This window comes from Heptranchias perlo, chromosome 34 (assembly GCF_035084215.1).
Source record: "Heptranchias perlo isolate sHepPer1 chromosome 34, sHepPer1.hap1, whole genome shotgun sequence".
Taxonomy (NCBI): domain Eukaryota; kingdom Metazoa; phylum Chordata; class Chondrichthyes; order Hexanchiformes; family Hexanchidae; genus Heptranchias; species Heptranchias perlo.
Genome location: NC_090358.1, coordinates 5,117,887 through 5,143,008, shown reverse-complemented (window position 1 = coordinate 5,143,008; position 25,122 = coordinate 5,117,887). Strand labels below are relative to the sequence as shown.

General features: G+C 46.6%; 1 long non-coding RNA gene across 2 annotated transcripts in view; it reads left to right on the top strand.

Moving 5' to 3' along the window:
• Positions 1 to 20,840, top strand: part of LOC137301726 (uncharacterized) — a 45,794-nt gene extending 24,954 nt beyond the window's left edge. For both annotated transcript variants that reach the window (XR_010958343.1, XR_010958342.1), the window contains exons 2-3: positions 3,357 to 3,458; positions 20,694 to 20,840. This is a non-coding gene — a long non-coding RNA (uncharacterized lncRNA). The remainder of the gene's footprint in view (positions 1 to 3,356; positions 3,459 to 20,693) is intronic.
• Positions 20,841 to 25,122: the final 4,282 nt, after the last annotated feature.

Sequence of the window (25,122 nt, the reverse complement as noted above, 5' to 3'; positions counted from 1 at the left end):
TACCCGAAGGTCGGTGGATGAATGTCCATGACTGCTGAAGTGTTCCCCGACTGGGAGGGAACCCTCCTGTTTGGCGATTGTTGCGCGGTGTCCGTTCATCCGTTGTCGCAGCGTCTGCATGGTCTCGCCAATGTACCATGCTCTGGGGCATCCTTTCCTGCAACGTATGAGGTAGACAACGTTGGCCGAGTCACAGGAGTATGAGCCATGTACCTGGTGGGTGGTGTCCTCTCGTGTGATGGTGGTATCTGTGTCGATGATCTGGCATGTCTTGCAGAGGTTACCATGGCAGGGTTGTGTGGTGTCGTGGACGCTGTTCTCTTGAAAGCTAGGTAATTTGCTGCGAACGATGGTCTGTTTGAGGTTGGGTGGCTGTTTAAAGGCGAGTAGTGGAGGTGTGGGGATGGCCATAGCGAGGTGTTTGTCCTCATTGATGACATGTTGAAGGCTGCGGAGAACATGGCGTAGTTTCTCCGCTCCGGGGAAGTACTGGACGACAAAGGGTACTCTGTTGGTTGCGTCCCGTGTTGGTCTCCTGAGGAGGTCTATGCGATTTTTTGCTGTGGCCCGTCGGAACTGTCGATCGATGAGTCGAGCGTCATATCCCGTTCTTACTAGGGCGTCTTTCAGCGTCTGTAGATGACTACAGGGTAGTGTAGCTGAGCTTGGCAATGTGGGAGAATTGAGCTAACATCTGGTTCCCCGTTGTTTGGTGGGTAAATACACTGTCTGGTATGTTCCTGAGCCACACAGAACTGGAAGCTCTCTTATTAATTAAAAAAAACAACAAAAACTTGCATTCATATAGTGCCTTTAACGTAGTAAAAACGTCCCAAGGTGCTTCACAGGAGCGTAATCAAACAAAATTTGACACCGAGCTACATAAGGAGATATTAGGACAGGTGACCAAAAGCTGGGTCAAAGAGGTAGGTTTTAAGGAGCGTCTTAAAGGAGGAGAGAGAGGTGGAGAGGTGGAGAGTGGGAATTCCAGAGCTTGGGGCCTCCACAGCTGAAGGCACGGCCACCGATGGTGGGGCAAAGGAAATCGGCGATTCACAAGAGGCCAGAATTGGAGGAATGCAGAGCTCTCGGGAGTGTAGTAGGGCTGGAGGAGGTTACAGAGATAGGGAGGGACAAGGACATGGAGGGATTTGAAAACAAGGATGAGAGTTTTAAAATCGAGGCATTGACAGACCGGGAGCCAATGTAGGTCATCAAGCACAGAGGGTGAGGGATGAACGGGACTTGTTTTTTATTCATTCATGGGATATGGGCGTCGCTGGCGAGGCCGGCATTTATTGCCCATCCCTAATTGCCCTTGGGAAGGTGATGATGAGCCGTCTTCTTGAGCTGCTGCAGTCCGTGTGGTGAAGGTTCTCCCACTGTGCTGTGAGGTAGGGAGTTCCAGGTTTTTGACCCAGCGACGATGAAGGAACGGCAATATATTTCCAAGTCGGGATGGTGTGTGACTTGGTGGGGAATGTACAGGTGGTGTTGTTCCCATGTGCCTGCTGCCCTTGTCCTTCTAGGTGGTAGAGGTCATGGGTTTGGGAAATGCTGTCGAAGAAGCCTTGACGAGTTGCTGCAGTGCATCCTGTGGATGGTACACACTGCAGCCACAGTGCACCGGTGGTGAAGGGAGTGAATGTTTAGGGTGGTGGATGGGGCGCCAATCAAGCGGGCTGCTTTGTCCTGGATGGTGTCGAGCTTCTTGAGTGTTGTTGGAGCTGCACTCATCCAGGCAAGTGGAGAGTATTCCATCACACTCCTGACTTGCACTCCTCACTTGGTGCAAGTTATGATACACTCCTTGGCTTGTGCCGAGTTAACTGATTTCAACTGAGGCAGCAACAGGGACACCGCTGTTAGCTTTAAAGCCTCTGGGTCGGAATGTGAGAAAACGAGCCAGTGACCTGTACTCGGGAGCGCGTGTTGGGATGAAGACACAAATGGGCTCGGCTGTGATTGAGTAAAATGGGCCAATATTCTCTGGAGTTTGGAAGAATGAGAGGTGATCTCATATATAAGACTCTGAGAGGGCTTGACAGATTGGATGCTGAGAGGCTGTTTCCCCTGGCTGGAGAGTCTAGAACTAGGCATCATAGTCTCAGGATAAGGGGTCAGCCATTTAGGACCAAGATGAGGAAAAATTTCTTTACTCAGAGAGTTGTGAATCTTTGGAATTCTCTACCCCAGAGGGCTGTGGATGCTCAGTCGTTGAGTATATTCAAAATTGAGATTGTTAGATTTTTGCACACGAAGTGAATCGAGGGATTTGGGGATGGGGGGGAAGTGGAGTTGAGGTAGAAGATCAGCCATGATTTTATTGAATGGTGGAGCAGGCTCGAGGGGCTGTATGGCCTACTCCTGCTCCTATTTCTTATCTTCTTATATTCTTAAGACAGCTGACACTCATGGTCATGGTTTAGCACGCGATGAGTTGGATGAGGTAATGAAGAGCTGCTGGTACTGATCAGATTGCGCCCAGCGAAGAGTCTGCTCCTTCAGGAAAGCAGGACATAGGATTGGTAGAGAGAAACTTGCTTCTCACCAGCCTGCAGTGTCACCCATTCACCCAGACTCCATTTTACGATTCAAACCCTGAGACCTTTATCACTTCCTTCACACAAAGGGGAGTGGAAACCTGGAACTCGCTGTTGAGGCTGGGGGTCAATTGAAAATGTGAAAACTGAGATTGATAGATTTTTGTTAGGTATTAAGGGTTACAGAACAAAGACGGGTAGATGGAGTTAAGATACAGATCAGCCATGATCTAATTGAATGGTGGAACAGGCTCGAGGGGCTGAATGGCCTCCTCCTGTTCCTATGTTCCAATGTCTGACTTTAACACCCGTTTGCTCTGTTTATTTCTGTCGTTACGGTGAATATTTTTGTTTAAACAGTGAGCCGCTGTGACATCATTACTGACTGGGAGTAACGCTGTGATGGAACTGAATTATTATCAGTAAAAGCACAGTCATAACCCAAGTGTTTTCCATCAATCTTGTCATTTCAACTCAGCTCCCCTTGTTCATGACCCCTGCAAGTCAGCTCCATCTGATGACGTCTTCAATACTCATCATTTAAACAAAAACATGGGGGGGTGGGGGGGGAAATCAGTGGGATTAGACACACAGAAAGGATGCTTCGGTTAGTCAGAGTTCATTGAGATGAAAAAAGGTAGTAATGGTGAGACTCTGTCTTTAAGACCAAAGGCTGAAATGCTAAGTCAATGTCTCTGATAAAGTATTTGATTAATCATCACTCAGATGTACATGTCTGGTCTGTGTCTTTCCTTCAGTTGTTTGTTTTAGCCACTTTGACCTATTTTAATGCTCCTATTTTTCTTTATCCAGATTTTTTCTCCCCTCTCCTAAAGCCTTGTGCTCAGGGGTGCAGTCTCTCGGATGCAGGTGGCTTTCTTGGGTCTCACCGATTGGAGTGGTCAATCTTCCAGTGTAAGTATCAGCAGGCTGTTTGACCGTTTTGGCAGGACATCACAGTGATTAGGAGGGGGAATGCTAGTTATCTACTCCCCTCTCCCGCCCAGGGGCATTTGTCTGTGCTGAGTTAGTTGATCTCATGGTGATAGAAGCACCATAATTGGCCTCAGTAGACTCCAGGGTGGGGAGGGGAACAAATCTGACAGGCTTCCCGCTTCTGATCCTTATCCAGATACCTCTAATAGACAGTCCAAGTACGAGGAGGTCAGGTGAGGGCAGGACCTGGCTTGACTGTGATGCCTGGTATCATGGAATGGCCGTGGAACTATCCCAGCGATAAGCAGCCTCTTCAGGAAAGGTGGGAAGAAAATTAGGGAGAAAGTGCGGGATGGAGCAAACCGTATTTATATTTTGCACAAACTAGCAGATCTCCCGTGGCATTGCTCAGTCATTGTGTGGCACCTAGAGGACAGTTGTGATGTTCTGTCTCTAACTTGGCCCGTGCCTTTAATTCCACTGCTCTAAATAGTCAAATCCAGGTAATTGTAGCTGATCGGAAACTGCTGGGGTCATTCACAAGGCAGTCGTAACTACTTGTAAATTTCAGACTCCATGTCAATGGCACGCTGTTCTTACTCTTTTTCAATGACTGTTTTGCATCTGTAATGAAGTATCACACCTGGTGTGTGATACCAGGGGTGTGACACCTGGAGTGTGACACCTGGTGCGTGATGCCTAGAATGTGACACCTGGTGTGTGACACCTGGTGTGTGACGCCTGGAGTCTGACGCTTGGTGCGTGACACCTGGTGTGTGACACCTGGTGTGTGACACCTGGTGTGTGACGCCTAATGTTGCTTACGCATTGAGTGTGACACCTGGTGCGTGATGCCTAGAATGTGACATCTGGTGTGTGACACCTGGTGTGTGACGCCTAATGTTGCTTAGATCTGGAGTGTGACACCTTGTATGTGATGCCTAAAGTGTGACACCTGGTGTGTGATGCCTGGAGTCTGACGCTTGGTGCGTGACACCTGGTGTATGAAGCCTAGAATGTGACACCTGGTGTGTGACACCTGGTGTGTGACACCTGGAGTCTGACGCTTGGTGTGTGACACCTGGTGTGTGACACCTGGAGTCTGACGCTTGGTGTGTGACACCTGGTGTATGACGCCTGGAGTCTGACGCTTGGTGCGTGACACCTGGTGTGTGACACCTGGTGCGTGACACCTGGTGTGTGATGTCAGGAATGTGATGTCTGGTATGCGATGAACACATGCTAGACCAGAAGACATTTTTACATATACTAAGAAATCTCCAAAGCTTTGCCGGCAGTGAGTCAGTCACAGGATATGGTGTTTTATAACAGTATTGGGAAAATGTAACAAGAAGTAAGTGTAAGGCTTACAGGAACTGCCTGCTTTATTCAAGACTTCTGATTTATTATATATATTGAATACCTGCACAGCAGTACCCTGGTGCATGGATAGAGTTATGAATAAAATGTTATTATTTCCAGTTTAAGGATTGTTGTTGTTGTCACTGCCTCAGATTCTAATTAATTAGCCTGCTACTAATTACTGTTCAATTCTCTGTTGTGAAATTCCTTTTAGGGGCTGGGTGGAGAAAATCCCAGTCACTTTTTAAGGTTCGGCAAAACCCTTGGTAAAATTCAGAACTGGAATTCAGAATCAGATCCCAACATGTTGCAAATATAAACTCTGGAATTCCCTCCCTAAGCCTCTCTGTCTCTCCACCTCTCTCTCCTCCTTTAAGTCGTTCCTTAAAACCTACCTCCTTGACCAAGCTTTTGGTCACCTGTCCTAATATCTCTTTCTGTGGCTCGGTGTTAAATTTTGTCTGATTACGCTCCTGTGAAGCGCCTTGGGACGTTTTACTATGTGAAAGGCGCTATATAAATGCAAGTTGCTGTTGTTGTCTTGGGCACAAGGAGCCAATGTGTGGTTGAGCTGTTCCCAGCATTCCAGCAAAGCTGCTCCTCACCTGGCCATTGGCAGGATGTATCTTGGCAAATCGTCTCGCACTGACTTACGCTCACCCAAACCCCCCTGCCCCTTGGTTTCGGCTCAGTGGCTCCCAATGCCAGGGTGGTAGGTATGAATGTAACAGACTTTCAAACGCACAACCAGTGAGTAATAGTAACAACATTGCATTAGGTGAAAAATGTAAATGGAACGTTAAACACCTATTAACTGCACCATATACAGAATCATAGAATGATACAGCACAGAAGGAGGCCATTTGGCCCATTGTGCCTGTGCTGGCTCTTCGAAACGGCTATCCAATTTGTCCCAATCCCCAGCTCTTTCCACATAGCCCTGCAAATTTTCCCTATTGAAAGTTACCATTGGTTCTGCTTCCTTTCAGGCAGTGCATTCCAGATCGTAACAACTCGCTAACGTTAAAAACAAATTCTCCCCCTCTGCTTCTTTTGCCATATAAAGGAACGATAAGGCTATCTCCGTTAAAACAAAAAATTCTACCACAAAAATAGATGTCGATGTCAAAGTTTCACTTCTGTGAGACCTGCCGGGTTCTCCTCACTGCTCGGCTGCTCCCTGACCCCACCAAAGTTACTCAACAGCAACAGCTTCCACTTATATAGCGCTCTTAACGCAGTAAAACGTCCCAAGCTGCTTCACAGGAGACAGAAACTCACAACGAGCCATGGAAGGAGCTATTAGGGCGGGTGACTAAAAGCTCGGTCAAAGAGGCAGGTTCTTCAGGAAGGTCTTAAAGGAGGAGAGAGAGGCGGAGAGGTTTAGGGAGGGAATTCCAGAGCTCAGGGCCTAGGCAGCTGAAGGCACGGCCGCCAATGGTGGGGCGAGGGAAGTGGGGGATGTCTCTGCTTTCCTGGGGGTCGGGTGGCTTCGTTTTTGGCGTTGGTCTGAAGTCACAGGCCCTATTTCAAAGGAACTGCTCTGGCACAAGTGGGTCTCCTCCCTGTCAGTGACACCAATGGAGGGGCCTAGCAGCAGGAGGTCTGAAGCTGTGGGGCTCAGTTAGAGATATAGATTAAACTGGAAGATGGCGTTAAACAAAAGGCAATCTCCCTAAACTTTCCCGCCCCGTTGATTTCTTTGCCAATTTTCCCTACCATCTCTTTTTCTCAAGCCGTTGACTCCTTGCCAGGGTCCCGTTCCACAGGTGCTGCCTCAGTACCTTGACAACTGGCCGTTCATCAAGTGTGAGCCTGGACAGAGGTTATTCTGCCAGGAGGGTTACCGCGATCCGATCCTCGCCTGACGTTCACACACTTTCCAGCAGGGGTCACTGGTGAGTGAGGACCAGAAACTCACCTACACCTTCCGAAACACTGCAGCACGAGGCCCACTGCTGCTCCGACTGAGATCAGCAGACCTGGGATTGAAGCTGGGCCTGTAGGTAGCTGGCTCAGCCAGCTGAGCCTGGAGTTTTAACAGTAAGGGATAGAAAGTGGACGGCGTCGCGCCCGTTTTATGGGCGTAAAATTGGTGCAACGGGTCTCAATTTTGGGGAGCAACGTCCTGCGGCCCAAGGGTGCCTGAAAAAACATCCGGCCCCCCAAATTGGATGGGGCCATTTTTCAGGCGTCCCCAGCAGCCGCCTAAAACAGGCATTAGGCCCTCTTGCATATGTCAACGAGGGGCCTAACGCCTGTTTTAGGCTCCCTTGCAGAAACTGGAACTTACTCCTCGCCCGATTCTTCAGCAGTTGCTCTGACCGAAGCATCGGCTGCTAATCTAAGGTAAAATTAAAAAGAAAACATTTTTTATTAGTTGCTGTGGAGCCCAGAGGAGCCAGCGTGCTCCCCCCTAACTCCACAGTAGCCCAAAGTGCCGCACACCCCATCTGTGTTGAAAAAAAACATTGCCCAGCTCCCCGGTTGGCTCACTTTGTAAACGCACAGCTCAGTGATGTACTCAACCATGCAGATGAGGAAGGCACCAGGGTCGATCCCCGCTCCGAGCTGAGCTAACTAATTACAGCTCGGTGGTGGGAAGAGTTCTGCAATTTTTAAAAATTCATTCATGGGATGTGGGCGTCGCTGGCGAGGCCGGCATTTATTGCCCATCCCCTATTGCCTTTGAGAAGGTGGTGGTGAGCCGCCTTCTTGAACCGCTGCAGTCCGTGTGGTGACGGTTCTCCCACAGTGCTGTTAGAAAGGGCGTTCCAGGATTTTGACCCAGCGACGATGAAGGAACGGCGATATATTTCCAAGTCGGGATGGTGTGTGACTTGGAGGGGAACGTGCAGGTGGTGTTGTTCCCATGTGCCTGCTGCTCTTGTCCTTCTAGGTGGTAGAGGTCGCGGGTTTGGGAGGTGCTGTCGAAGAAGCCTTGGCGAGTTGGTGCAGTGCATCCTGTGGATGGTACACACTGCAGCCACAGTGCACCGGTGGTGAAGGGAGTGAATGTTCAAGGTGGCGGATGGGGTGCCAATCAAGCGGGCTGCTTTGTCCTGGATGGTGTCGAGCTTCATGAGTGTTGTTGGAGCTGCACTCATCAAGGCAAGAGGAGAGTATTCCATCACACTCCTGACTTGTGCCTTGTAGATGGTGGAAAAGCTTTGGGGAGTCAGGAGGTGAGTCACTCGCCACAGAATACCCAGCCTCTGACCTGCTCTTGTAGCCACAGTATTTATGGGGGCTGGTTCAGTTAAGTTTCTGGTCAATGGTGACCCGCAGGATGTTGATGGTGGGGGATTCGGCGATGGCCTCAGCATTCCTACTCTAAGGAGGGGAAAATGCCAAGTGTCCTGATCCTTGACTTTAGAGGCAGAAACCCTCAACTCATTTAAAAAGCACCTGGATGTGCACCTGAAGTGCCATGACCTACAAGGCTACGGACCAAGTGCTGGAAAGTGGGATTAGGCTGGGTGGCTCATTTTCAGCCGGCGCGGACACGATGGGCCGAATGGCCACCTTCTGTGCCATAAGTTTTCCATGATTCTATCCCAATCGCTATCATTTGGCACTGGCTGGAAAAGTGGTTGTGAGGTTCGCCCAGTTGGGCCTTCGTTTAAAAGTGGTACTGGACACTTTTCTAAGTGTCAGGTGTGGCTCAGTGGGTAGCACTCTGGAGTCTGAAGGTTGTAGGTTCAAGTCCCCTACTCCACAGACTTGAGCAGAAAATATAGGCTGATGCTCCTAGTGCAGTACTAAGGGAGTGCTGCACTGTTGAAGGTGCCATCCTGTACCAATTTACAATCAAGGCCTGTTTATGATGATCTCCTTGATGTGTTACTACCTTGTAATCCACTCCTAGATGTATATAATACACTGAGTGTATGGTACTTCAGGGTTTTCCCCTGGCTGGGGGGGGGGGTCCAGAACGAGGGGTCACAGTCTCAGGATATGGGGTAGGACTGAGATGAGGAGAAATTTCTTCACTCAGAGTGTGGTAAACCTTCTCTACCTGTGGAGGCCAAGTCACTGAATATATTTAAGAAGGAGCTAGATAGATTTCTAGAAACAAAAGGCATCAAGGGGAGAGAGTGGGAATTTGGTATTGAGATAGAGGATCAGCCATGATCATATTGAATGGCGGAGCAGGCTCGAAGGGCTGAATGGCCTACTCCTGCTCTATGTTTCTATGTTGAAAATGATAGTTCTGTAAAATGCACATTCAGTAACCCACATTGTGCACTATGATCCTGCAACTTTCCACCGCCTGTATCGTGCAGCCATTTTCCCCTTGCCCTTGTGATGTCATAAGGACACTGTTGATTGGCAGTAGTTCAGAGGTCAAACATAGAGACTAAAGGGAAATAATTACTTCAGTGCTATACTGTTGGGGGTGCTGACTTTTGGATGAGACGTTAAACTCTTTCAGGTGGCTGTAAAAGATCCCATGGCACTGTTCAAAGAAGAGCAGGGAAGTTCTCCCCAGTGTCCTGGCCAATATTTATCCCTCAAACAACCCCAGAAAAAAAAAAGATCTGGTCATTATCACACTGCTGTTTGTGGGATCTTGCTGTGCGCAAATTGGCTGCTGTGTTTCCTACATTACAACAGTGACTACACTTCAAAAGTACTTAATTGGTTGTAAAGTGCTTTGGGATGTCCTGAGGCCGTGAAAGGTGCAGTATAAATGCAAATTCTTTCTTTTTACTGGACAATCACTCTACACGCCTAGAGACGATTCAAGAGGAATTATCTCAGCAGCCTGTTCCTGGCAGCCAGGTCTTTACATCAGAGTTAGTGGGCTGAAGTCCAAATTAGTCATAATCCATTCCTCTCGTTGTTATGAACTGGATCAAAAGATTCTGTAGTAGTTTGATGGGCCATGCCTACTCGGTGAGACTATTGCTTTCCTCTCACAGTCTGTAGTAATTTTCCAATGGGCATTCTGTGTTCCATATCAGTAGCACCCCTGGGAGCCAAAGTCCTTATTGTAACTTTAACAAAATTCATCAATAGATATCAAATACATGTGGCCTGTAATTACACAATGTGACAATAAGTATGGACACTTAATGTCCTTGTACAAAATTCCCTCTTCTGTTATTGTAACCAAGGCATAAATTGGTTTATATTAAGGGTTTAGGTGTTATTAGCCTGTGGTGGAATTTGGAAGCCCTTGGAGTAGATCTTGACTTTGTCCCATAGTGTAAAGTGGGTGATAGCGAATCGGCAGCCTGTTTTACATCTCTCCCAATTTTTATTTCCACTGAAGTTTGTTCCAATCTTACTCAAGTCCCCTCATTCTGCTCTTTCTCTGTTATACTGATGACCTTGTTAAAGCTTCTTCCTACTTTCAATCTGACTTGGTGAATTTAATTTCCAATTTCTATCATTCACCTCCACACTGTCCATCTCTGAATCTTCCCTTCCCTTCGTGGACTTTGCTCTCTCCATTTCTCGTAACGGTCTTTCTACAGGCATCTAATACAAGCCCACAGACCCCCACAACTGACTAAATGATTGCTTCTTCCCACCCGGCATCCTGGAAAGACTCCAACCCTTTCTCCCAGTTTTTCCAGTTCTGTCGTATCTCCTCAAATGACTTCTGCACCAAGGGTTCTGGAATCTCCTCCCTTTTCCTCAGGTTCTTCCCTTGGCCATAGTCTACAGGCCCCTTGGCCATAGTCTACAGGCCCCTTGGCCATAGTCTACAGGCCCCTTGGCCATAATCTACTCCATTTCCTGTGCTTCCATTCCCACTCCCTCTCCCTCCTTTCACTCCCTTTTTCTTAACTTTCACTACACATTGACCAGATCATCTGTTATTCCCACCAACTACAACATGATCCCACTCCCAGACATATCTTCCCTCCCCCTCCCCTTTCAGCTGGGATAAAATCAGGGCTATTCAACTGTAGGGATGGGGAGAAGAGTGGCCATTTCAGGTGAGCTCCATTCTCTTCTCACCTGACGTTCTCACGCAAATAATTTCCAGTGAGAGTCACTGGGCAGCACTCGCAGTTTATAAACTCTGGTGAGTTGGCCTGGGCTCTCATCAATTGGATCTGGATTCGAATGCAGGTCCAAGAGATGAAAGGACATTGTGGTAATCAACTGTATCTACCCAGCCTTGCCCTGACTGGTTGTTGGTTGTTTGGCTCACTCAGTCTTGAACATTGTGTCCTATCAGTTAAACGAAGGTGGGATTTCAGGAAGAAAAGCATTGAGTTAATTGCCTCCTCACCGCTGTCATGAGTTTGTTAGAGGAAAGCTTTGTGTCCTTGAAGACCTATCACTGCTCATAAGCCAAACGCAATGTGTTGCACTATAATTATCTGGTTTAGCTCTGTCGTTTGATCTCCAAGCTGTGGAATGCTTTTACGGATTACTAACGTAAACATGGGAAGATGAAGGAGTGTTAATGGCGCAGATTCGGACAAAGTTTATTAACAGATGTCAAATATTAATGACGGATGACTTCAACAATCGGTGTGCAGAAGGCACAGTCTATTCTTTGTTTCCGCTGGAGAGAAGGACTCCAGCTCTCCCACCCCACCAGAATCTCAGGGCCCATGACTGTAAAACGATGAGAGGAAAAAATGATGCATGATATAAGTGCACCAACAGATTTAAACTACGTGCAAGCTGGAGGACACAAGTTTCAAATAAAGAAAAAGCTTGGATGTTAGAAGATTTCTTTCTCATTCCATAAAGTTGCGGGATGTGGAACAAGCTGAGGCCAAGATGATTAACTCCTTTGAAAAGGAGGTGGTCAGGAATTGGATTGGAGGTAATCTGGAGAGATTTAGATGGAGATGATCAATTATTCCACAGGACATGATGGTTCCTGTGTTGCTGGGAAATATTTTTCCAGAAGAATCCAAGGTTGAACAGTAGAGATGTGAGGATGGGCAAATATTCTGGAGTTTTGCTTTGATAATCTTTTCCTCAGGAGATTACGTAGCAGTGGAGATTCCGTTATAAGATAGATAGTACATCACCTGTGGAAGGAGTGGGTTTGATGGGTCTAATGACATTTTCTCATTCCTACGTCTTCTTATTATGCTATGAATTCTTCGTACTCTCTCTTGGGCTGTATGCTTTCTTAAGCCCTTTGCATTCCAGCTGTGATCGAAAAATGCTACCCACTCCATTGATACCAATGTTCAAAATTAACAGGCAGGAAAAGACCAGCTGGTCCATCAAGCCTGTCCCACTCCATGATGGCTGGGGCATCATGACTAGACACTTCCCCACCCCTCCCGTAGTAATCTCCTGGGAGAGGTGAAAAACCAGAGAAAAACCCAGGGTCAATAGGGAAAAAATACTCTAGGAAATTCCTCTCTGGCTCCCCTCAGGCGATCTGAATTAATATCAATAATACCATTAAATAATCACCACAACGTAACAATCCTAAGCTTAGCTTCAACTGTCGGGTGCCTATAGTTTTACTACAAGATATTATATAGATAAATGCTGACTCAGAGACAGGGAGGGAAAAGCAGAGCAGGAGATATCGCAGCCTCTCTCACGCACCTTCAAATGGTTCATTCAGAGCTGTATCATAATGGCCCAGGATGGCGGGTTGGGAGGAAGATGTGCGAGAAAGAGGCAATAAAAGCTTAGAATAAAAAAAATGGGTTTAGAGCTCCTCGGGTAAATATGAGCCACACAGACCAAGAAGGTTCCAGATTTGAACCCTGGTCTACGTTGAGTTAGCTGCACTGAGCTGGGGCAGTAGCTGAGGAGCTCACAATGACTGTCTCACCCCTAGGCTAAGGGAGGGTAAAAAAAATCAGCCACAATTGCTGTCCAATATCTCTGGCTGGAATGTTTCATGTCTGTGGATGTTTGCCTTGTACTACTTTCAAAGAAAAAGTAGTACAAGACAATAGCCTTACACACCTAGAAAGGAAACATTTGAAAGCTGCATTATCACGTGTCCAGCAGTTAGATTCTACTCTTTAATTCAAGCTCAATGGGCTGAAGTCCAGATTAGTCATAACTCATTCTTTTTGTTGTTGTGAACTGGATCAGAGATTCTGTAGTAGTTTGATGAGTCACGCCTATCCAGTGACGCTTATACCTTCCTCTCACAGTCCATAGTAACTCCCCAATAAGCATTCCATATTTGGTCTCACACATTTCATAATCAGTAGCGGCCCTGAGAGTCATTGAGATCGTGGCGTTTGGGTTGCAACAATTGTCTTTGACAATCTGGGCTGGAAAGATCAGCCAGGGTTCTGCGTTCTGGGAATTTCCGGTGATTTGTTAGAATGTGTGTGTGTGTGTGTGTGTGTGTGTGTTTGTACCTCAGTGAGTGTTGCCACCCCAAGAATTGAAGGTTAATCTCCTGGAAACTGCTGCGAGCAAAAACCCGGGAGAAAAATCATAGGGGCATTAGAAAAAATGTTTTAAAAATAACATTCTTTGTACTCTTTTGATTATTGGTTATAAAAGTATTGGAGATGGGGAAAATGGCCGTTTGGGTGGGACGGTTGGAGGCAGAAGGTCACGTGATGAAACCTCCAGGAATATGTCCAACCAGAGTTGGCAACTCTAATCTTGGCTCAGGACAGGATCAGCTGACACTTACTATCTTACCACATCAGGAACATCTGAAGGTGCTTCATATGCAATGAAATACTTTCACATGTAGGTTTTGCTCTTGGGATGTGGGTAGCGTTGGCCAGGTTGCATTTATTGCCCCGAGGAGATTCTGTTGGCATTCCAGTTTGTAAAATTGAGTGGCTCGCTAGGCCACTTTAGAGGGTCATTATGAGTCAACCATGCAGTGTGGGACTAGAATCATTGGCTCCCGGTCTGACAATGCCTCCATTTTAAAATTCACATCCTTGCTTCCAAATCTCTCCATTGTCTCGCCCCCTCCCTAAATCTAGTAACTGAAGCTTGCCCCTTTATTTCTGCAGCCGGTGATGGCAATTTGTTCAGTCCTTTTTTCTTAGGCCCCAGAAAAATCCTCAGTGTTTCTCTATTCCCCACTTTGACACCAACAACCCTGCTTCCTGCCCATCGATAACCTATCCTGGAGGGAACGGGGTGGGTTAGAGCTGGACGCCCGTCTTACACCCTCTTGAGGTCAGTGGAGTGTAAAATCGGGCGGGGGCGTCGAAACGCATCTCCGACCCGAGCCCTCCACGTTCCCGGTGGACGGATTAGATTAAAATCGAGGGGCTGTTGTTTTTAAGAGTTCCAAACACTCCTCAATAAATGCATCTTTCATCAAATGCGCTCAACAATACATTTGGAACGTTCAGCTTTTTGTCACTGTTAATACAGTTTCTGGCAATGAGTGCGGTCGTGCTGATTTCTCGAAGGAGTAAGGCCTGCGGTAGGTAATCACTTGCCCCTCAGTGTACCCCAGGTACCAATCCTTTTCTCAGTTTTGTCTCCTTTCCCCCTCTTCCTCTGCTGACGGCCCTGACCCACGCTGGGGTGCAGTTAACAAGTGCCCGCAATCTCTAAGGCACCTCAGTCAAGTGGGCATTCTTAAGAAAGAAGAAAGAACTTGCATTTATATAGCATCCTTCCCTTTTAACTGGAAAAGCGCCCTACAGTCAATGAAGTACATTTTTGAAGTGTAGCCAGTGTTGTAATGTAGGAAACGCAGCAGCCAATTTGCGCACAGCAAGATCCCACAAACAGCAATGTGGTAATGACCAGATGATCTGTTTTTAGTGCTGTTGGTTGAGGGATAAATATTGGCCCACAGCACCAGGACGATCTTCCCTGCTCTTCTTCGAAATAGTGCTCTGGTGTCTTTTACATCCAGAGAGAAGACGGCACCTCCGACAGTGCAGCACTCAGCTGCCGCCTGCCCCTGTGAACTTTGGCGGGGTCAGTGGCAGAGTTCCACGGTGGCTTCAATCCCCCTGAGGTCGCGCCCTTGCTGATGTTCCACCCCATCATTTCTAGGTCGCCTTCTGAGTAAACTTATCCTGATGATGTATCTCTGAGGTCCCAGGGCTCTACACTTGTGATTTGTTGCACAGTACTTTTTCCTCATTGGCTGACTCAGCGTGCAGTCATGTAAAATCCATTTGACATCTCTGTTCGTGTCGGAAATCCGTCACTTCCTTTCCATCTGCACCTCATAACAAATCCGGAGCTCTCCTCTCTAGGGAATTCACTGACACCTACTGGTGAAAGTGGTGTCAATGAAAAAGAAAAAAAGAAAGACTTGCATTTATATAGCTCAGGACATCCCAAAGCGCTTTACAGCCATTTAAGTACTTTTATGAAGTGTAGTCCTTGTTGTAATGTAGGAAATTTGCACACAGCAAGATCCCACAGACAGCAATGAATTACTTGACCAGATCATCATTTTTTTTTAGTGATGTTGGTTGAGGGATAAATGTTGGCCAGGACACCAGGGAGAGCTCCCCTGCTCTTCTTCTATCAAGTAGTACCATGGGACCATTTTACATCCACCTGAAAGGGCAGACAAGACCTTGGTTTAACATCTCCTACTAAAGGACAGCATCTCTGACAGTGCAGGACTCCCTCAAGGCTGTATTGGAGTGTTGGCCCAGATTTTGTGCGTAAGTCTTTGGAATGGGGCTAGAACCTACAACTTTTCTTGACTCAGCGACAAGAGCGTTACCCACTGAGCCATGGCTGGCATCATCTGATAGCTTGATGGACACCCTGCAGTATCTCCCTGACTAGACACCAGGAACCAACACTATATAGTTGAGGTAATCAAGGTTAGTGGCTCTCTGTGTTGGAAATGGAATTAAATTTATTTGAAATCTGTAGAGCTATAGTCCCAGTGCTCTCTCCGAAGTTGCTCGCACTATCTCCAAAATACCTTTATTTTATCTGTTCTTGGCATGTGCTGTCAAGGCCACATTTGTTGCCCATCCCATTTCCAACAAGTTATAAAAATTAAGAAATAAAAGCCTAGAAATGACAGTTGCTGGTATTCGGGGGGTCAAAAGCCTAATGAGTTCATGTGAAACTCTTCTATCCCTGGGATGTTCCAACCTGCAGCTTTTGGGCTGAATGTGGCCCATGGAACCCAGGCAATCCAGCCCATGGAACTCAGGCAATCCAGCCCATGGAACTCAGGCAATCCAGCCCATGGAGCTCAGGCAATCCAGCCCATGGAACTCAGGCAATCCAGCCCATGGAACCCAGGCAATCCAGCCCATGGAACTCAGGCAATCCAGCCCATGGAACTCAGGCAATCCAGCCCATGGAGCTCAGGCAATCCAGCCCATGGAACTCAGGCAATCCAGCCCATGGAACTCAGGCAATCCAGCCCATGGAACTCAGGCAATCCAGCCCATGGAACTCAGGCAATCCAGCCCATGGAACCCAGGCAATCCAGCCCATGGAACTCAGGCAATCCAGCCCATGGAACTCAGGCAATCCAGCCCATGGAGCTCAGGCAATCCAGCCCATGGAACTCAGGCAATCCAGCCCATGGAACTCAGGCAATCCAGCCCATGGAACCCAGGCAATCCAGCCCATGGAACCCAGGCAATCCAGCCCATGGAACCCAAGGCAATCCAGCCCATGGAACCCAAGGCAATCCAGCCCATGGAACCCAGGCAATCCAGCCCATGGAACTCAGGCAATCCAGCCCATGGAACTCAGGCAATCCAGCCCATGGAACCCAGGCAATCCAGCCCATGGAACTCAGGCAATCCAGCCCATGGAACTCAGGCAATCCAGCCCATAGAACCCAAGGCAATCCAGCCCATGGAAGTCAGGCAATCCAGCCCATAGAACCCAAGACAATCCAGCCCATGGAACTCAGGCAATCCAGCCCATGGAACTCAGGCAATCCAGCCCATGGAACCCAAGGCAATCCAGCCCATGGAACTCAGGCAATCCAGCCCATAGAACCCAAGGCAATCCAGCCCATGGAACTCAGGCAATCCAGCCCATGGAACTCAGGCAATCCAGCCCATGGAACTCAGGCAATCCAGCCCATGGAACTCAGGCAACTCGATTCTATTTCCACTTTTATTTCTTACTCGCTGGTTGGAATTCTGTGGGCCTGGCGATTTCGAAAAGGGCACTTTCATCACTTTTGCCTCAAATCCTAAATCAGAACCCCCAAAATCGGTCAGTGTCAGCAACTTGAGATCTACGCAAATTAATAGGAACACGGATTAAAACTTCATGTATCGCCCCTCCTCCCCAGGCTCACAAGGGACGAAAGGTTTGGAAACACCTGCTTTTATCCACTACTGACGTTAAATGGGTTAAAGCCTCTGCCAAAATAGGGGGACAGCATTTTGATCCGCTAATATTGTCAACAGTAATTTCTGAGTTTTAATAATCGTTAGGGATCAATTATCTGAGGGTAATGGACTGTATTCCTCCTCAGTGTGCTTGCGTCTCCCTCACTTGTCCAGTTGTATCAGGCTGGAAGATAATTGTAAACGAGGAAGAAAGAAATAAAGAGCTAGAAAGTATGTAGGCCTGGGAATTGCACTGTGTGAAATATTAGCCAAAATTGACACTTAATGTCCAGCTCTAATATTCTTATTTCAACACCAATTTTTTTAAAAGGGGGATCCAGTCAGATAGATTTTCTCTCGTCACTGGTTAGCGATGTACCCTCACGGGAAGGGAACAAAAGTCACTGTAAGGCAAGGAGCACCAGCAGTTCTCTCCATCTGTACCGTCACTACAGTAAAATTGGCAGTATTCTGTCTTCCAGCACCCTCTAGTGTCTCCTTAGTGTATATTTTACAATGATTAAATAAGGGATTTCAACTCACCGAGTGCACATTTTATCGTGGGGAGGCTCTACGTTGCTTTATGTTAACAATAGATATCTCCCCAGATGGCTTAGTGGTTGACGGCAGTGCCAGGTGTGCTACTGAACCATGTGGAAACACCCCACCAAGAAAGGTCCTAATTCAAATCGCTGGTTTGTTCTGAGGAAACTGATCTCAGCTGGGAGGAAAGGACCGGGGTCTGTGATGCTCTCCGTGGTCAAATAGCCCACCGACGCTCGGGCCCTGAAATCCCATTGGGGGTCCCTCCGTGTCAGGCGGCGAAGAGGCCCCCGCGATTTCGAAGCCCCGGTCTTAGTTCAATTTGGCAGGCGAGCTGTGGGACACCAAACAGGCCCAATACAGCTCAAGATCGGGCCAGGGTCAGCTAGGTAAAGTTGTGGGGAGGCTGGGGTGATCACAGAGGGTGGCGGTAACGGGGCAGCAGAGGCCCAGATTATTTCGACACTTACCTTTGGGGCGGCCTCTTCCGTTCCATCGCCTGTGGAACTGGCCGGATGCCTTGAGCTTTGACGTTTACTTTTGCTGCTGATAAAAATTGACTGCAAATAACAGACTCAATAACAAACGAGAAAGTCTCCACATCAGGACATGAAGAAGCAAGTGGGGGAAAAGTGGACAAAACCAGACGTTTTGGCCCCCTAATTATATTTGGAAGTTCTGTTCAACAGCAGAACTGTGTGGTCCAAAACCGGATGGGTGGCAATATTAGTTGGGACAACATGACAATCAGAGGCGAGCCACTATCCTAGACAGAGGGCAAGTTGTACTTGGTCTCCCACAACTCTTAGTGGCCAGTTCAAGGATGACATAGGCAAACTCTTTGTCTGATCTGTAGGTACGGGCACTGTGTGCCGTGTGGATGGCTCTTAAGGAATAGAAAGAGGAAAGAAAGAAAGAACTTGCATTTATATAGCACCTATTCACAACCTCAGGATGTCCCAAAGCAATTTACAACCAATGAAGGACTTTTGAAGTGAAGTCCCTGTTGTAATGTAGGAAACGCGGCAACCAATTTGCGCACAGCAAGTTCCCACAAACAACGATGTGATAAAGACCAAATAATCTGTTTTTAGTGATGTTGGTTGAGGGATAAATATTGGCCAGGACATCAGAGAGAACACCCCTGCTGTTCTTTGAAATAGTGCCATGTGGATATTTTATGTCCTCCTGAGAGGGCAGATAGGGACCTGGTTTAATGTCTCATCTGAAAGACAGCACCTCCAACAATACTGTACTATACTGATGTATTTTGTGCTTAAGTCTCCAGAATGGGATTTGAACCCATAACCTTATGATTTAGAGATGAGAGTGCTACCAACTGAACCACAGAGACAAATAGGGGGATTAAATTGAGTTTCTGCCTTATTCCTGTCTCCAGTGCTCTGTGTACATTCTTCTGGTGTTATATAGTTGCTGTATAAGGCACTGGTAAGACCAATCTGGAGTACTGTGTAACGTTCCAGTCACCAAATCATTGGAAGGATGTTAATTACTTTGAGAGGATCCAGCGATCCCAGAACAGAGATGGTCCCCGATACCAGGAATTCAAGTTATAAGGAAAGGGTAAGAAGGTGGGGCTTGTTTTATTGGGAAAAGAAGAGACTTTGAGCTGATCTAATTGAAGTTTTCAAGGTTATGAAGGGAATTGAAAAAATTGATCCTAGCAAATTATTCAATGTCACAAAATGTCGAGATATCAAGAGACACAAGTTAAAAATTAGGAAAGGAAGAAGTTGAATTTATATAATGCCTTTTAACATCTCTCAGAAACATCCCAAAGCACTTCATGGAGAATGGATTATTTTGAGGTGCAGCCACTGTTACATAAGCTAACATGGCAGCCATTTTTCGTACTTGCCTTCATTGGAAGGATGTTAATTACTTTGAGAGGATCCAGCGATCCCAGAACAGAGATGGTTCCTGATTCCAGCAATTCAAGTTATAAGGAAAGGGTAAGGAGGTTGCGCTTGGTCCAAGCAAGGTCCCACAAATAGCAATGAGACGAATAACCAGGTTATGGTGGTGTTGGCTAAGGGAAGAATGTTGGCCAGGACACCAGGAGGACTCTCTGCTCTTCAAATAATACCATTGGATTTTTAACAGCCACCTGAATGGGTCTTGGTTTAAAAGCTCATCCAAAGGACAGCACCTCCATCAATGTAGCGCTCCCTCAGTTCGATACTGAAGCATCAGCCTAGATTATGGCCGGGAATTTCCATGGAGCTGTTCCCATTCTGCCGCACTACATGAACAGAGTGGGACCAGCTCCCAGCCTACGTGCTTATGTTCTGGGCTGGGCCCTAGACCCAAATCTGACTCAGAGCGAGAGTATTAGAGCTGAACTATCAACTGAGCCAAGCTGACACTCAAGGAGGAACTTAGCTAAAGAAATCAGGCTGAACTTTTTCACCTCTAGTGTAACAAAGTTGTGGAAATGATTACCAGGGAATGACTTTGAAGGGATTAACACAAATGAGTTCAGGATTAAATTGAATGTATTGGTGGAGAGAGAAGGAATTGAGGGATATAAGAACAAAAGACTTGCATTTATATGGGACCTCTCATGACCTCAGGTCGTCCTAAAGTGCTTTACAGCCAATGAAGTACTTTTGAAGTGTAGTCACTGCAGTAATGCAGTAGCCAATTTGTGCACTGCAAGGTCCCACAAACAGCAATGAGATAAATGACTAGATAATCTGTTTCTCGTGTTGTTAGTTGAGGGATAAACTTTGACCAGGACACCAGCGATAACTCCCTTGCTCTTCTTTGAAATAGTGCCATGGGATCTTTTATGTCCTCTTGAGAGGGAAGACAGGGAATCGGTTTAATGTCTCATCTGAAAGACGGCACCTCCGACAGTGCAGCACTCCCTCAGTACTGCGCAGAGGTGTCAGCCTGGATTTGGTGCTTACAGCCCTCTGACTCAGAGGCGAGAGTTCTGCCCACTGAACCACGGCTGACACATGGTGAGAAAGTGTGTGAATGGGATTGAAATCAAACAAATAGGATAGGCCTGTTGTACCTGGTGGCCTTGTCTGTTCCTAAACATCCTTATGTTCTTCTGTAGGGTGTGCCATTGAGTCTGACAGTTTGATTGAAACCTCAAAGAAAGTCAGAAAAGCCTAGAGGCAAGAAGCCAACATCTCCAGATGAAGAGAGGAATAAGCTGGACGGCCAATCAGCGCCTGTATCTATATTGATATGTATATCTATTAAAGGCACGTTCCCACAGAGAAAAGAATCCATTCCTTAATACACACGTAGACCTATTTACTGGTTCTAGGCCCTTCATGAGATTGGGTCAAATTTTGGTGCGAATCATTTTTTAACCATAATAGCAACCTTTTAGTATAACCACAGCTACAAGTTATATTTAGCTCTCCTTTAACCCTAGACCCTAATAAATAAGCAGAAACTGGCACAACTATTGCTGTGGAAATTGCTTTAAAGGCTAAGATTGATTTTTGATAGCCTGTGTAGTATAGCAGAGCAAAATACCGTCTTTTAAATTCAGCCTTTTCCTTGAACATTACAGTATCATTACATACTGATGACAGATAATGTAAGAGCCTGTCCCTGAGGATAGATAAATGGTATTTGATTCGCTACTTCTAGGTAAAACATTTATCTTATCAGTGCAGTTAACCATTCCAAACATACGGATTCGCCTTTGTTGCCGGAGTGAATGATGTTTTAAGGTTGGGAGGAGAACGGTGGGATTTTATTTTAATTATTTCAGGTCAGCCCTGGGTGTCCTGGCAGCTACAACTTTGGATTTTCTAATCGTAGCATGTCACAGTACAGAAGGAGGCCATTTGGCCCATCGTGTCTGTGCCGGCTCTTTAGTAGAGCTATCCAATTAGTCCCACTCCTCTTGCTCTTTCCCCATAGCCCTGTAATTTTTTTCCCTTCAAGTCTTTATCCAATTCCCTTTTGAAAGTCATTGATATGAAAACTGGGTTGAAATCTCAATTTTCACTGACATGCAAACTTCTCACTTCCCCAGGGCAAAGTTACTCACTAACGTTTTTAGTCAATGCCAAACAGTATCTGGCTTGAGGGCCATTCCCAGGAATGCTGCAACATGCTTAACGAGGGAATGACGGGATGGGATCTGAGCCTGTGATTTTCCCCACATGTGAGCTATTTGGTTTCAACCACTGTAGGCAGTTCAAGCCCACTGGAAGAGGAAATAAAAAACTATAGGGCCAGTAGCTCTATATTAATAGAACCATTTTACTTGCTGTATTGTAGCTAGAATAACCCTGCTTCCCAACGGCATTCCCTTGTCTTCTTTTGTTGGACGGCAAGAAAAGTAAATAGTCAATGGTATGGAAAAGGTAAATCAGGAACCGTACTTCAAATTAAATCATTTACAGAGGTCAAGGGGGGACAGTGGTTCAAAACCGTACAAGGCAAATTTAGGACTGATTTCAAGAAGGTCTTCTGCAAGGAGCAACCTGTGGAATGGACTCCTGGGTAGGGTAGTGAGAGCAAAAGCCTTAGATAATTTAAGAGACAGTTGGATGCTGTAACGGGAGGATTGTAAGGTCTTCCTGGGTGGATGAGCTTCCCTTATCCGTGACTGTCTTGAATTTTTGTGAACGCAGGCTTCTCACAACAGAACTGTTGCTAATGGAATCTAATTTTGAACTGGGAGAAGAACATTCTCTATCAAAGTTATTCCCATGGCACAGGACCATACCTGAACCATGTTTCTGAAAGAATTACATTTTAATTAGTTTCATATTCATTCCTTAGAATAACTCATCCAACCATCCCAATTTTTTTTTGCTAGATCCACTTGATTGGCCAAACAGAAACCCCTTATCCTACTTTCCCTTGTGCTCACAGTAAATGAAGCCTGCAACTTTAGTTTTTTTTCTCTCCATCACAATCTTTCTTTTCTCTATTTATCAATACTCTTTTCCAGTCTTTCCCCATAACCCAGTCCAATGACACTGGGGGTCAGTCTTGCGATTGGCTCCATACAGTTTTTAACTCCAGTGGAATAATCAATTGATCAGATGTGAGGAAGCTCTTCTTCACACAAAGGGGAGTGAAAATCAGGAACTCTCTCCTCCAAAAAGCTGTTGAGGCTGGGAGTCAATTGAAAATTTCAAAACTGAGATTGATAGATTTTTGTTAGGTCAGGCTATTAACGGTTACAGAACCAAGGCAGGTAGATGGAGTTAAGATACAGATCAGCCATGATCTAATTGAATGGCAGAACAGGCTTGAAGGATTGAACTGTTCCACTGTTCATATCTTCCTACGGTGACCACTGCTCCTCTGAATGCTTCTCTCTTGTTTCTTCTTTGTTCCGAACATTTTGTCCTCCGTGCTCTGCCTCCTTCCTGGGTCCTCACTTTGTCGAGATGTAAAATGATCAGAGTGTGCTGTGAGAGAGTACCTGAAGGAAGAGGGGGAGCCGGCCGGACTGGATCATCCAATCTTACTTTCTTTTATTCCTTTGACTGACACAGTGGGGTCGATTTTCGCAGCCTTCGCCTGGTGCTAACGGGGGGGAGGGAGGTAACAGCCTCAAAATGGGGTCGGTCGCCTTCCCACCCCCGTTAACTCCGGCAATGCGGCCGACACCATTTTGAAAGGGGGCCTACCGCCGGGTGTCCAAAGCGCCCGCCTGTTTCAGGCAATGGGCCCCTTTTAACATGGAAATCGGGATCCCTTGACGTAAATAGGACCCCCATTCCAATTTTAATTATGAACCGGTCAGAGCCCGCGCAGTGCCCACTCCAACCAGTTCCACGGGCGATGGGAGAGGCGAGGTCAGAAAAGGCAAGTTTCCAATTATTTTTGTGGGTCCCAGAGGAGCAGGAGTGCACCCCCGGGGTCCACAAAAATAATCTGGGCCTCCATTGCTTGGGTTCCCCACCTCCGTGATCGTGACCAGCCCCACTCGTACCCCCACAACTTACCTTGCTGGCAGCAGCTGCGGCCCGATTTTCAGGCTTCAACCCGTCGAGCTGGTCCGGGACGCCTGTTTGGGCTCCTGAATTTAAATAAGGCTGGAGCCTCAAAATTATTCACCGCCCGCAAGTCAACTAGATGGTGCAGCTGAACCCTTATTAATGCTAGCCAAGAAGCCAGGCTCAAGTCAATTATCTATCTTTGGCCAGGGTCAGGTGGACTAACAAGTGAACAATAAGACTTTCTCTTGCATTACAATTGATTTAGGTTCTCAGCTCCTTTCTTAGCCCCCTGGCACCTGTAAATCCAGTATTTCCATCCTCCAGTCACAACAGGCCTGTATTACAACAGTCATCTGCTTGTAATCAGTTGGTTCTGATCTCAGGCAGGCTCACAAGGTCACATGCACAGATTGATCATAAACCTCGGAACCACCTTGATCGCAGAATCACTCAAATTTATACATTCCTAGATAAATATACAATTTCCTCTCACTAAAAATCAACCAAATTACAAACATATTCACTGCAAACTTGCCTTCCCCCTTATAAAAATTATTATATCATATTTTGCGGTTTATACTCAGTGATTTACTGATCTCAGGTGCAATTATTGGAACTACATTTTAAAATATTAATTCTCGTGATGTGGGTGTCAATGGCAAGGCTGGCATTTATTGCCCATGGCCTAGTTGCCCTTCTGAGGGTGGTTAAGAGTCAACCATGTTGGTGTGGGATTGGAATCACATATAGGCCAGACCGGGTAAGGGCAGCAGGTTTCCTTCCCTAAAGGCCATGAGTGAACCAGTTGGAATTTTTACGACAATTCAACAACTTCAGGGTCACTTTTACTGATACCAGCTCTTCAATTTGTTTTTACGACTTTCTTGGGATCTGTCCTGCTCTCATCATCAAGTCCGTCTCTATCCTGGCCGCTCTTTCTCGCCATTCTCTGCTTCACGGAGCTCCTCTGTGCGGATAGTGGACCTTCTAAAGAAAAGTTAATGCCCTAGCTTCCCACTAACAGGTGATGGACCATGGAATGATCGCCATCCCTCCAAAAGAGGTACTATGCCTTCACACTGCCGAATCATTGAAAGCATTGTATTATATTCCCCCCCAGTGTGACTTGGCTGCCTGTAACTGTTGTCCAAGTGAGTTGGAACCAGCCATGACCACATCTTGGAGTTTGGGAACCCACAGTCTCTATATAGCGAAAGAAGTTGAATGACATTTTTTTAGTGGTTTGGTTGAGGGAGGAATGTTGCCCTGGATACTGGGAGAACACATTGCTCTTCTTCAAATAGTGCTCTTCTCTAGAGCAGCACTGCAAACATTCATGAGAAAGGTTTCTACTGTGTGACTGCCGAATCTTGTTTTTGGGACTATACCAGCTTGCACTTGAAAGCAGACCCATTACAGTAGCCCCATAGAACTCAGAATAACTTGAATAATATGGTACAAGGCATCAATAATGCATTGTTCTCTAATCTCCACAGACCCTAAACCTTCTAAGCTCTCCTGAACATATCCTGAACATTGCTTGCTCACATGGGCATCAGTGAT